Source organism: Ursus maritimus, unplaced genomic scaffold (assembly GCF_017311325.1).
Source record: "Ursus maritimus isolate PB19 unplaced genomic scaffold, ASM1731132v1 scaffold_4, whole genome shotgun sequence".
NCBI classification, from domain to species: Eukaryota; Metazoa; Chordata; class Mammalia; order Carnivora; family Ursidae; genus Ursus; species Ursus maritimus.
Window position 1 is genome coordinate 93,666,825 of NW_024426552.1, and position 14,252 is coordinate 93,681,076.

The 14,252-nt window shown below is 38.7% G+C and overlaps 2 protein-coding genes across 5 annotated transcripts in view; one reads left to right on the plus strand and one right to left on the minus strand.

Moving 5' to 3' along the window:
* The window catches only part of SERPINI1 (serpin family I member 1), a 69,235-nt gene extending 65,602 nt beyond the window's left edge, over nucleotides 1-3,633 (minus strand). Inside the window, exon 1 of the mRNA XM_008710312.2 lies at nucleotides 3,029-3,633. The gene's annotated coding sequence lies outside the window, so the exon portion shown is untranslated. The remainder of the gene's footprint in view (nucleotides 1-3,028) is intronic.
* Nucleotides 3,634-3,906: 273 nt separating this feature from the next.
* Nucleotides 3,907-14,252, plus strand: part of PDCD10 (programmed cell death 10) — a 43,687-nt gene continuing 33,341 nt past the window's right edge. For 2 of the 4 annotated variants that reach the window (XM_008710316.2, XM_008710317.2), the window contains exons 1-2: nucleotides 3,941-4,061; nucleotides 4,525-4,607. The gene's annotated coding sequence lies outside the window, so the exon portion shown is untranslated. The other 2 variants (XM_008710315.2, XM_040621642.1) reach the window with 2 other exon arrangements.

The following is a 14,252-nucleotide window of genomic DNA, read 5'->3' on the forward strand; positions in this document are numbered from 1 at the left end:
CTTTTAGGTTTTTACTTCTTTTTAATATTATATCCAAATAACTCATTCACTTAGAAGGGAACGTATACACAGAGGATCTTTTTTGCTTTGCTTTAATAACCCATGATTCCTCAAAATCTAATGAATTAATGTCATTCTGACTCCAGTTTAAAATGACAATATAGGAAAGTACTGTCTCCCACTATGGGTATTAGGCTTCTAGAAACGATTGGGGGAAAAAGGTCATGGAACCACTCACAGGCATTTAACAGAATAGATCAAATCTCTTTTCTCTCCTGATAAGGACAGTTTCTCAAACTGCTTATCAAATAGTATTTTTTATATCTATCCCCCTCTATAAATCACCCTACCAAAACACCAAAAACATTTGATCTTGAACAAAAGTCTAACTCTTTGTGCTGCATGCATCAGTGAATCCTGTTAGAAGGAGAAATCCACGCTACTCAATTATTTTCACTCAATAAGCTTCGAGTCAGAATTTTGAATAAAAAAAAGTTCAAAATATATCATAATTTGAAATTAACCAAGTCTTTTGGCAAAAGAACAGTGATCCCCAGAGCATTGTCCATTCCAGAGAGACATTCTGCACTCCATTGGTTTTTCTTTCTCATATCATATGCTCAATAATAGCCATACACAAATGGTAAAAATCAAGGGCAGAATAAATAATATGCTTTTAACCTAAGTAGTGCTTTACATAAAAGTATAAGCTGTCACATAAAGAAAGAATCATCTTAACACCAGTAACATATAGTCAAGAAGTCTTCAGGTTATCTGAGATTTAATATGAACACCAATTTAAAATCTCTTGAGACGAGTTCAAGGTAACAAATACCTAAGTACTATATATTGCTAATGATTTTCTCCCGTATAAAAACATGCTCTTACTCCCAAATGATACAGGAACCCAATCTCTTTCATTGACAAATTAAAGAGGATCCAAATCTTGGAAGCAGGCAAAAAATCCAGTACTTTAATACCACAAAGTATCATCCACTTCTAGTGAGATTCTATCCTTTACGATACCTCACAGCAGAAGACCTAGAAATAGTTGGGATTCAAAGTACATCTGAATTTCAACTGTTTTGATATTTTTTTCTACTCCATTTATTTGATTATTAACTGATTCCCAACCAAACACTTTCAAAAGATCTTTTAATAAAGGCTGTGAAAGAACTTCATTGCCAATATTATTAGTAATTATTATTACATGGGGTAAATAAATTAGTGACAGCAAGTATTCAATTTCACAAAATCAATCAGTGGCAGAGTCTAAGAAAGATTCTAAGACTCTAACTCTGAACAATCCACTTAATCACAAACAACAAGGGTAAACACAATCTTTTCCAAGCCTCACTATGCTCCAGTACCCACTTTTTTCCTCCTAAAATCATTTACGTAGGATCTCATTGGCTATGTGGATTAACAGACTCTCTGGTGACATAGTAAAGATAAACTCGGATCTTTACCATGGCTAAGTTTAGTGGCTACTGTTGCTTTTTCTTTATTCTAAACTCTCTGCTGCTTCTAATACCTGATCTGCCTGAGGACAGTCTAAAAGCAGCTGTTGTTCTAAGATCTGTCCATCTATATATTTCTCTGTAAGAATGTGGCAGGGGGTGCTGGAGGGGAGGAGTAAATACACTGGTAAGTCATTTAGGCTTATCAGTAGTAGCACTCAGTAGGATAGAACTTTAATCTATGAAGAGAATTCCTTCTGGGCATTTCTTTTCTAAAAGGAATTTTGTGTGTGTTACAAAAATAAAATCCAAAAACCCTAAGTAAATGAGAAAAGCATGAAAACAAGAAAATAGAAGGTAATTACCCCATTGTATTGATTCTAGTTAAAAAAAAAAAAAATACAGATTATTCGCCCAGACCCTGGAATACACAATTGTCACAATGAAAGCACTTCAGAGCAAAATGTGCTGCAATATGCTACTATGATTAAAAGCCATGTAATCTGAAAGACCTCTGTAACAAAAAGAAAATGACTAGGAAAATAGCTATTTACATACTTTTCTAAAAAGAAAGGCTGCGATTTTGTGACAGTTACACAAAGGGAGGTGGGACTTTCACCTTCACCTAGTATTAAAACATGTTTTCATCCACAGGTATTTAATAACATTCAAATAAATTGCACATGGTTTAATACCAAGAATAAATTATTATTTTATGATACTATTACATGTGTTTTAAGCCTAAATCTATCACAACACATACTAAGGGTAATCATTTGGCACATACTCCCTAAACAGAAAAGATCCTCACAGTTTTTCTTATACTTTAGTTTTTTTTAATGTACAAATATTACCAGACCCAAATGAGAGAATAAGCAGCAGCAATGAAGTACACCATATGTTCCCACTGTAAGCTGAGTCCTGGTCTTTGTTCCAATATTCTAGAGCCACTGGCAGGAAAGCTAAGTATCCATCCGTTAAAACGTTTTTACATTATTACCGGCAAAGTTATACTTCTGATAGGTCTAGTCATCTTGATTATTCCTGCCTGCATTTGCTTCCTTAATACAAATCTCTTTCAATTTTAGAAACCTGCAGTAAACCACCCTGGAAAACAGGTCGGTAGCAGGACAATCTGATAAAACAACGTACAGGGTAGACACTGAAGAAGAATGCAAAGTTATTTTCCTAGTAAAAGAGTTCTGAAGTAATTCTATATTAATGACAAAATTTTTCTTTTTTTTACCAGCTACGCACCTATCCAGATATCATCCACCTTATCCTCAATTAGCAGGGTTTCCCACAATCTCAAGATCTCCCTGAATAGTTTTAATGGTATAACTTACACCCAAAACACTAACCACGCCCTTTATACCCAGAATCAAGCCACCCTTTGCTTTTTTCCCCCCTACAAAGTCCAAAATGTACATCTTTCATCTAAAAGGGTTCGCACCAGTTCCCTAACCCGAGTCAGAGACTCTATCTAGCTGTGCCTTGACAGAATTCCTATTGGAAGACGCTTTCTCCCAGGCAGTGTGAGGACGCCCAGAAGAGGCACCCACGCTTACCTCCCACACACCTGCAACCCCTGGCGGGATGCTGGAGCTGATGCTCGGAGGACTGCGCTCCGCTCCGCTCCGCTCGTGTTCCTGCTCTCGTCTCTCCCGGGAAACTAGAGTCCAGACTGCGCCTCCGGCGGCTACAGGGACCCAAGCTCCGCCTCCCCCTCCTCTAGTTGGCGAATTCGGCAGCTGTTGCTCCTCCCCCTGCTGTTCCGGCTGCTGCCCCGGCTGGTGGCGGCGGGAAGCTGCTGCCCTAGTACCTTCCCGCTCCCTGCACTTCTGCGGCTGTTCCGCCGCTTCCTTTTCCCTGGGGACTCCTTTCTCCTCAGTCAGTGGCCTCACACCTGGAACTGCCTCCTGCCCCGCCCGGGAGCCTCCCCCAGAAACCCAGGCTCACACTATCCCTTCCCGACGACCCTCAGGTCTGGCCGCCTGGTGTGCCTGGGGCTTGTCCGCTTTCGGGGAAGCCGCTCCTCCGGCCAGGACGCATCCCCACACCGCTCCCTCCCTCTACGCCGGCGATTCCCCCGATGCTTCCTCCCCCTGGTGCAGCGTCCACAGCTCAGCCGCCCCACGTTACACGCCTCAAGCTCTCCCCCCAACCCCCTTCCTTCCTCTGCTCTGCTAGCCCGCCCCCACAATGGGTGAGTCGCCTGCAGGGCCGACCCAGCACCCTGATTGGTGCAGGTGAGAACTGACCCCTCCCTTCCTCCTCCTTTCGAACACCCTCTCTCTCGGTCTCACCTCCTCCCGCAAAGGCAGGGAACTCTCTTACTATTGGCTAGAGGTGTCCCCACCCATCGCCTTAGGCTCTACCGCACAGCCTGCCGGGAATTGTAGTCTTGCTTGTGCAGGAATTGCCGACGACGCCGGCGAGCGGGACTACGAGTCCCCATAGGCCCCTGCGCGACTACGGCTGGGCAGGATTCCGGACAACGCCTGGTTCCTCTCGGGTCCTTCCGGCGTCGCCGGAGTGAATTGATCCGGGAGTTGAGGAGGGCTCCAAAGGTGGGAAGTGAAGTCAGTGCCTCAGTTGCCGGTAAGGTGTGGCTCTTCTGTCCCGGTCCCTGTAGCCCCGAGCTGAGCAGAAGAGGTCTGGGGTCACACAGGGGCCGTGGCTGAGGCACTCGGGCTTGGTTCTGGCAGGCGGAGCGGACGGGGCTGGGAACGGGGCCCTATGGGCGTAAGCGAGGTTACCCTACGCGAGTGGCGTAAAGCGGGTTTGTAAAGGCTGCCTGCCCTGCTCGGGCCTGAACGCCTCCAGGAAGTCTCCTCTAGGTGGGGGCGGGAGGGGAAGGACGAGGTTGGCCTCTGGTGCCCCTGGAGAAGGGAGAGGGCGGATGTGCCTGGGGTGGGGTCCTCTGAAGGTGTGGCTTGGGGCGGGGAGATGTGGCTGCTGTTTTCCCCCTGCTTTAGAAGTAGGATAGGGAAGGAGTGGAGAAGGGAAGGGGCGCTTGGGAGTCTGCTCTTGGGGTGACTCAGGTTATGCCCTTTGAACGAAGAGGAGAACTGTAAAGGAAGAGTCAAATGTTGACAGAGATCTACGGATTCAGTTCCAGTTTCATGATGTGGCCCTTCTAAGGAGGTAATTTTGCCTCTAAGCAGAAAACCTTAACCCTGTTAGGTGTAATTCCAAGGGTATCTTTACACCCGTTCTGTTTTCAAAGACACTGTTTTCGGATGCTGATGAGAAACTGAGGGAATAAGTGACGTGCCCAAGGTCACACACGTAGGGACTGATCTGAATCTGATACAGTTGTAATCCAGTTTCTGAATCAGGGCTGCAGCACCAGAAAGAAAGAGTAGGGAGGTTGGTGGTTTTGTGAAGTGAGTGGGGGAAATTGCAAAGTAATGCATTTCATGTATTTCTGAGAAGCCCTTTGTAAGGTAAAGAGTTTTTTGAGTTGGGAGAAATTCCTCAGTAAAACCGGAACACACACTAACTTTTTGGAAAAATAAGAATGAGTTTCAGCCTACTTACTACGGGTATACTCAGTGACAGACTGTACCACCATTTCAAACGGTAGATAATGAGATAGGAGAATGTCAAAAAATATATCCCTTCCTTACATTTAAAAGATATTTCTTTTCCTCCCTACCTCAGGACTGACGGTTTTTACTCCGATTTTGTAAAACTGACAACAGTATTATAGGAATTCTTTCACAAAACGTATTTTACACTTTTTACAAGTAATGTAGCATCAAGAGAGTTTACTGTGCTCATTACTAGAAAAGAAGTTATTCTTAGAAGTAACATCACGTTTTTATTGATTTCTATTTATTTTTCCCCTCATTTTCTTGTCTCCAGTGTGTGTGTGTGTGTGTGTGTGTGTGTAAAATCATCAAGTGCTATTTTATTTTTCTTAGCATTATAAATGACTTTTAATTCATCCATGGGAAAATCGGACGTTTATATTTATATTAAGCAGAAAGTAGTATCCTTGTAACGGTCTTATCCTTTATAATTGTTAGTGTGACCATTTATAGCTCATGAATATTACTGGATCTTTAATAGAATTAAACCATTGAAATATGCTGCTTTTTGAATGTACTCTGCAAATATTAAGTGTTTAACTTTTGAATGCAAAAACGCTTTTTAGGATCATATATTGTATATTGTTCCGCTATGATTGAAGTTAAGATGGTCTGGAAATTAATATAACCTTTAAAATAGAATAGAGATATGATATTATAGAATGAAGTAGGAAGTATAGGAGTAACATAGCACTATGAGTAATGCAGTACACAAGGAAGGAAGACCAACTAAACAAACAGAAAATTATGTGGGGTTAACTGGCTCCATGCTGTATTATAGAAGGAAATGGTAGTTTATATAGAGTGTAAACTGAACATGAGTTAGTGATAGTAAAGCAAGAGTGTTAATGTGTTTTCTAGATGTCAGTGTAGGCATTTCCTTTTTTGTTGGGGGAAGTGTGAAGTGAGTTCTCTAACTTTTGGCATGCAGCTCTGAGGTTATGGAATGAGCTTTTGAATTAAAAGTTAGGAAAATTTGGGGACGCCTGGGTGGCGCAGTCATTGAGCGTCTGCCTTCGGCTCAGGGCGTGATCCCGGCGTTATGGGATCGAGCCCCACATCAGGCTCCTCCGCTATGAGCCTGCTTCTTCCTCTCCCACTCTCCCTGCTTGTGTTCCCTCTCTCGCTGGCTGTCTCTATCTCTGTCAAATAAACAAATAAAATCTTTAAAAAAAAAAAAGTTAGGAAAATTTGGAAATAAGTAAAATTAATTTAATGCACTTGTTCAGTGTGTAGTTTTTGTCCTGGCTTCAGTTCTATCATTACTCTTCATCTCTGAGGCCCATTATAGTTTTGATATTTCACCTATATTGCAATGATGGAGTAGGGTTTTTATTGTATTTATCATCTTTCAGTCACATGCTGGTGTACTGTGGTCATTTTGGATCTCTGCACAATGAAGAATTTAGGGTTCCCAGAGTTATGTGTATACTTGTATTTTTATAACACTTTTCACTTCACCGGTATCCACATTTGTTCTCATTTTTGGTTTTGCAGAAGCCTTGTGTCAGCTTTTGGACATCATCTCTTACAGGATTTGGGATGTCTCCCATATCTTTGAGGGTAGAAGGTCATGAGAACAGGACTCTATTATCATTGCATTCCCAGTAGGTAAAATAATTGAGTACCTGTTTACACAGAGAATGAAATTCAGATCGGTTAAGTGTAAGGTCGTGAAACTAGTGACTGGTGGGATTAAGGCATAATCCAGGTCTTCTGACTGTAGAGTTTACTATTATAGAATAAAGACTCAGTTCCTAAAATTATTTATTTTACATGAGATAAGGACTTAAAATTACTTAAATATTCAAATTCTCTTTATATTCTTTTTAATGCTGACAGTTTATCCTTGCCTTCTTTCCAGCTCTCCATACTTATTCCCAACCTTTCTTATTTACTGCACCTTTCAATTACTACATACATAAGTTCCTTCTGACTTGGGAACCTTTGTACATGTTCCATCTTCCTGCAGGACTGCTCTCCCTTCCCTTCCTAAATCTGACAAACTCCGAGTTAATTTGCAGATCTCAGTTTAAATGTCATTCCTCAGGGGAACCTTTCCTGACCTTCTTTGACCCTTCCTTCCTAAAACTAGAACTTAGAATACTAAGTTCCCAGTGTATCTTCACCAGCTTTGTACATCTTTGTAACATCATCACAATAGGAACTTAATTATTTCTTTACTTACTTCTTAAATGTCTGTCTCTCTCACTAGACGATAAGCTACCTAGGTAGGACCCCCTCATTTGTCTTGTGCCTTACCTCACTACTTAGGCAGTATCTGGAAGAAAGTAAGTTTTCAGTAAATACTTGATGAATGAGTGAGTAAATGATTGAATGAATGAGTGCATTAATGCGCAGTGCCTCCAGCACTGTGCTGGGGACAGAAATACAAAAACAGACTTGCTTTACACCCTTAGATGAAAGGAGTTATGACAGAAGTTTTAGAATATAAATTGTAGAAAGATGTTTGTTCTTTTTGGAGGTCTCTAAAATCAGGATAGATTGTTTTCTATAGGGAAATGACAAAGGAGTCATTTTCTGTTACAGCAAACTTTGTGTGTAACAGAGCATTTTGGAGACCTTATCACTGTCCTGCTTTTTGCAAGCAACATTCATTATAACAAAATACAGATGTGGAGGAAACAAACTTTTAATGGATTCTGTGCTTCCCTAATGTGATCTCATTTTTGTCCTGAACAGAATCCATGCTTTTTGTTGTTGTTGTTTCATTTTGTTTTTTAACCATGGTATGTAATTTTGAATTTTACTTTTAATATCATCTGCTTTAGACAAGGTGACTTTGTAAAATGGAGTCATGCTTGTTTCAAAGGAGCTTATATTTTGGGCTCTTGAAGGTTTTCATATTTCACTGGGTCTTAAGGTAATGCCTTGTTTGCTTTAAACTTAGATACTTATGAGAGTAAAATGATCATTATTTTAAAAACATGCAAACCAAATTTCAGGGATAAATTTGTGTCAGATTTTGGTTGTGAAAACAAGTTCAATAATCCTTTGCGATACTATAATAATCGCATAGAATAAATTGAACAGCTCTGAGTTGCTGTAACCTTATATGCTTTCATGAATTTACCAATTCTCTCTCCCATGAGAGATTGTCAAAAAATGATTGCTAGTATTTGGCTTTAAAATTTGATAACGCTCCTAGTTTTTATTAATAAGTGTAAGTCTTTGATAAGTCCTAAACTTACTTTTTTTTAAAAAGTCAGTTTTTATGTTATTTTTTATTTTTTTATGATATTTTTTATCCAAGAAATTCATATTTACCTAGTATAACCAGTATGTGGAGAATAAATCTGAAGTACTGCTTCTTACATGTTTTTGGATTGTTAGGGTCATTATAATAGGTAGTATTACTAAGGGTTTTAAGCTAATTTCATGGTAAATAAACTGTAAAGGAGATTTAGAAGTTAAGTAGTGTGATTTTTTTTTTTTTGTATATATTACTGCATTTGAAATGTTACAGAAAGTTGTAGTCTTAGATACTGATTTTTTGGGGGCACACACAGTGTAACCAATGAAAACACCTGTATTGCAGCATTTAGAAATAATGTATTTGCAGAAAGGTAAAAAATGTAGTTTGGTGGTCCATTTTTGTAGAAATGAAAAATTCAGTTTTTAAATTTTATCTACAAAATTAATTGCATCTTTGGTGTAGTGTAGTATTACAGTCTTATTTTTCAAAATCACCCTTATATTTTTGAATAACCTTTTTTTTTTAATTACCCAAAAAGTGAGTTGAATCTGTTCAGTCTTAATCTTACTTTTCTGTGATTGCTTAGAATCAATTAATTGTTGCTATTTAAAAGAAAGAAAAAAGGATTTTATCAGCAAGCTTATGAATTATTGGGTAACAGCAGTGCAGCGTATTAAATGGTAGTCACTACTGTTTACTGAGGCCCGTCCCTTGGAAATAAGTTTACGAGAAGTAAGTATAGATTGCTTAATAATACTTTGGTTTATTCATTTGTCAGTTATTTATTGAGTATATAGTATGTGTGAAATTACCCTAAATATTTAGGATGAGCTGGAATATAATCTGATAGCATTTATTGAGCAGTAACTCAGTGCCAGGCATCATACTAAGCATGCCACATGATTTCATGTAATCCTTGCAACAGTCCTATGAGGTAAAGGCACTATTATCCCCAATTTAAATGGGAGAAATTAAAGTACAGAAAGTTTAAGCGACTTGCCCAAGGTTATATAACCAGTAATCGCTTGGAATTAGGATTTGAATCCAGGCTGCCTCACTCAAGAGAGAGAATTTAATATTTTAAATCATTGCCGTAAAAATGATGTAATGATTGAGCTCTATTGGAGGGCCGTTAGATTTAGAGTTGCGGTTACAGAGAACTTTTATATTAGATGCTAAGGTCACTATGGCAGGCAAAAATTTCTTATATTTAAACTTACTAGAGAAAATCTTGTAGGGGGTTAGCACATTGGAGACTAACATAACTTTCACCCAGCCAGTTTTCCTTTAGCACTGGGATAGAATTACTTTTCCTTTGAGTAGTAGGTGAAGCATTTGACTTGTTATTCAGAGCCATGTTGGAAAAGAAATACGTATAACACAGGAATCATAGTGTGGTGAGCTGCTCATAGTGAGAAGTACTGTGTCTCTAAGTCTGGCTGGGGGAATAGCAGATCCATGTCTATCCTGTCTTTCATTCTGGGGCTTATGTGCATGGAATGGAATTATGATCACCTATGGATTTCAATAGTTCTCTCTCTTTTTTTGTTTCCTTCAAAAAATTTTAAGCATGCGTGTTGAACTTGTGTGCGGAAAGTATATGTATAACATGAGACAGGTGTGCTCGAGGAGTTATGCAAAGTGGCAGCTTGACGTGTTGTGTTTCTTTATTGTTCTTCCTCCCTGCAAAACTGCACCACCCTCAGGGGCATGGACTTTCTGACTTTTCATCACCACATCTCCACCTAACACTTGCTGACTTAGACTGACTATGCAAAGTACTGCACTAGCTACTAGGAAATGGAGAAAAATAAAACTTCTCTTTAATGTGTTTATCATTTAGTGGGTAGAAGGGGCAGGGGATGGGAAGACTGTTACATGGGCAGTTAGCCTTTCTAATATATTTTTTTTCTGATTTTTTTTTTTTTTTATCTTTTGACCTCTTTTACCCCCTTACTTACATATTAAGTACTTTTGTATGCATCGGTTCATTTGATAATTTTGGGTGAGAGCTGATAAAAAGGGAAAAAAATTAGTTTCTCTAACTTACCATCAGTCTCTGGTACTGAAACATGCCTTCCTGCCTCATTCAACCATCCTGTCTTCAGGATGACCTGGAACTCCAATGGAGATTGGAGTTAAGGAATGACAAAATCCTAAGATGTTACACCCCTGCTGCTGTCTTAGACTTATATAAGGTTACCACCACAAAAGCCAGTTGGGAATGGTAGATGAGTCAGACCTGGCCTCTAGGCTGCAACTGCTCCCTATACCAGTTCACAGTGTTGCAAGGTTTAATTAATTTAATTCCAAAGAACTTTGAATTTTGCTGTGGTCTCTTATTCAGAAATATATATGCTTTCTGGATGTCTTTATCCATAATAAAATTGGCATTCTGGCATTGTTGTCAAAACTCCAGATTTCTGGGGTCCTATTTTAATTTTGGTGTGTCTCCTTAAAAAGTTACAGTTTTAAAAGGAAGGCTACAAGAGGAACTATATATACAAGCAGATATCCTCATTTTTGTGTGTGTGTATGCTACTAATAGCATTTGTATTTGAGAATAGTTAGGAGCTAAAAGTGAAGTTAAATGCTATCATCAAGATAAAACCTTGTCCTTATTAGCACTTGGTTTTAAACAAATGACCCAGTGAATTTGTTATCTGGAGCTAACAATTTTATCAACATTTGAGTGCCTTGTGGCAGTGTTCTGGTGCAAAGAAATTTTGTAAAGTAAGGTAAAGAAAATACATACTGCATTTGGTAGAGGACCTTAGGCAATTAAGAGTCATTAAGATTAATGGTAGGTATCTAAGATTGAAAGTGATACAGAACACGTAGCCCTAACCCATGTGGTGCAGGCTCTTTAAATTGTACATTCAAGCATAGAGAACATAGGGACAGTATGAAGGTTTAAGTTTAGTTGAATTTCTAAGGGACTTTAAAGGAAAGCTTTAACATTATATTGGAGAAATTAAAATGGATCACAAATACCAATAAAAAGGAAAATGGATGTACCTCAGACACTTAATGGCTACTCAGTTGAGCATTATTTGATTGATGAGCCACTAGGTTAAAAACTTATAACAAAAGATGAACGTATTCAAGGGGTTGAATTTGTTTTCTGCCCTACAACATGTTTTCATTTAAATTTTGTTCAGCCTAGGATTTAACAAAAGTTTAGGCATTGTAATAGGAAAAAATTGAGAATTGTCACAACTATTTTCCCCTGAATTACTTGTGCAGAAATATCTTAGAAGCCGGTTGTTGTTACTTTTATTGTTCCCATTTCCTAGCAGGTAATTCGGTGGTAACGAGCCCTTTGATTTTGTTGTCAGCTATTTATTATCCTATGTAGGTTGTGCCCTTTTATGAATTATCTTGAGGTCTTTGATTATATCTTTATTTCAGTCTGCTACCCGGTGTGCTTCTGGGCCAGTTTTCTCTACTAAAGTTGATCTATTTACAAGAAGAGAATAAAAAGTAATTTTAACATAGGCTTAGCAGATAATTTTAAAAATTCACTTATTAGCCAAATTCTTTTAAGTATTCTAAAGCTATGTAGCTTGCTTTGGACGATATGCAACTTTTTTTCTGGTGGTCCAGGTATTTTATGCCTCCATTTTGGCAAATGGAGGAGAAAAAAAAATTTTTAATACACTACGTAAAGTGACCTTTATGACATTGTGATACCAATAAGAAGGTTGTCATTGTGTGTGCTGTGCAGGTGTGGACCTGTGTGAGGTAAATGAGGGGCCTAGGGTACAAAATTTAAGGAGGCACTTACTCTGTGTCATACAAGTCAGAGCTAAGTTTTGTGCTCAAAGTGTTCTGGTTTGCCTCACCCTAGTTCCAAACTTGTTGCTATGTCAGGTTCATAGAATTCTGTCTAAAACATCAGTAACAGGGGCGCCTGGGTGGCTTAGTCAGTTAAGCGTCTCTCTTCAGCTCAGGTCATGATCCCAACCATGGTCGTGGGATCGAGTCCTGTGTCATCCCAATCTCTGCTCATCAGGGAACCTGCTTCTCTTCTCCCTCTCCCCCTGCTTGCGCAAGTGCTGTCTCTCTGTCAAATAAATAAATAAAATGTAACAATATTAATTAAGTGCTTATTGTGTGTCAGCCACTGTATTAACTGCTTCATATGTGTTTAGTACTCTTAATAACCATGTAAGGCGAGTACTTCAATATTTTCATTAATTTCTCAGTATAGAAAGAGAGATGAATAACTTAAATGATAACACCCAGTTGAGCAAAAATTGAAACTCAGGTCCTTGTTTCAAATTTGAGAGCATACCTGGTGCTCTGTACTGTCTGTGTGTAGAAAAACTTAATTCTTGTCCATTTTATAGACTCCTGTATTAAGAAACAATACTCCCCCTCCCCCACAAGAAACTATGCTCTCCAAAATATGCAAGTGCATACACTGACATGATGTGGTTAACTTTTAAGGTGAGTGAGTCACAGGTCTCGGCAGCACCAAATTGAGGATCCACATATTTGTGCTTAGTACCACTTTAAATCAGAGCCCCATTCCTGCTGGCCTCAGTCTTCAAACACTCTCTGTGGAATTTGGGGGTTGGCTGTAAGCAGACTGACCCATGGATGATGTAAAGATCAGGGCAGGTTAGTCTAGAAGTAGTTCCCTTGGCAGACTAACATGTCCTGTACAATAGGCTGTGGTAGCTCAGTAGCATATTTGAAATGTCTGTCACCGTTCTGTTTTGTTTCTTCATGTGAATTTCTGTGGGCATTTCTAAGTTGTAAAATTTGGAGATGGGATGAAATAGTATATAATGGCTCTTTTCAATTTAAAATTTTAGGGTCTTAACATTTAAATTTCTTAAATGCATAAGCATATGACAAGAGTAAGGGTAAATTTACTGGTGAGAGATTGAGACTTAGAACTGAGTTATGGAAAAATCTGGGCCCAGAAGGGCTTTTGCCAGCACTTAACCTTACTTTTGGGACCATTCATTCCCCCTTTGTTCTTCATAATGGCTTGTTTATAATGCTTGTGTCCTGTTTGTCCTAGAGCAATAGTTTTCCAACTGTGGAGAGAGAGTTGCTTAAAGAACTCCTATGAGAAGGAGGGGCTAGGGGCTGGTACTAGTGACTTCATCCATTTATTGGATGAATGAACACTTTAGTGTGTTTTATCTCTCTTGATAAAAAGCTCTTATTTTGAAAACAACAGTTCTGCTGTTTTAAAGAGGCTTAAAATCACTTATCTTTCTTTATCTAGCTTTCAAGCATCCTTGATTTGCCTGGCTAGATGATTGTGCAGGAGACCTGATTTCTAGAAAAAAGATCTGATATTTCATCTTAGATTACAGTGTAGTTATAATAGCTAATATTGAAAAATTACTGTGTGCCATGCACTGTTGTAAACATTTTATCTGTAATAACTTAGTGAATCATCACATCAGCCTTAAGAGAGAGAGACTATTACTCCCATTTCATAGATGAGAAGACTGTAGCACAAAGAAGTTAGGTAACTTGCCCCAGGTCACACCATATAGCAAGTGGTAGGTCTAGGATTGAATCTAGGTTAAGTCTGATTCTAGAATCATTGTGCTTATTACTCAGGTCTCTAATGACAGTGCTATTAATGTTAGCTAAGTATAATGGAAGCAGTGCTATTCCTATTTTCCTTTAGGTAACATTGTGGATTTTGAAGTGTTTCTTAGAATTTTATTTCTCCATAGAAAAATAAATCATAAGTTTTAAGTGACTAATTTGTAAGTGTATGTTTAGAACCAAGTCTGCTTATTAGTAAAGTAACACTTGTCTGTGACAGGCATATGGGAATTAACAAAGAATGATAAAGGAACGGAGTTAAATTTAGAGCACTTCTACATTTTGCATTTTTCCTTTATGGGTCATTGTGTTCTAATTTGCTAGTGTTACCTGTTTTCAAAGCCATCTTAGCTTTCAGATGTTTTAGTTAGAACTTCTGTTACTTCTTAACAGCTTAGC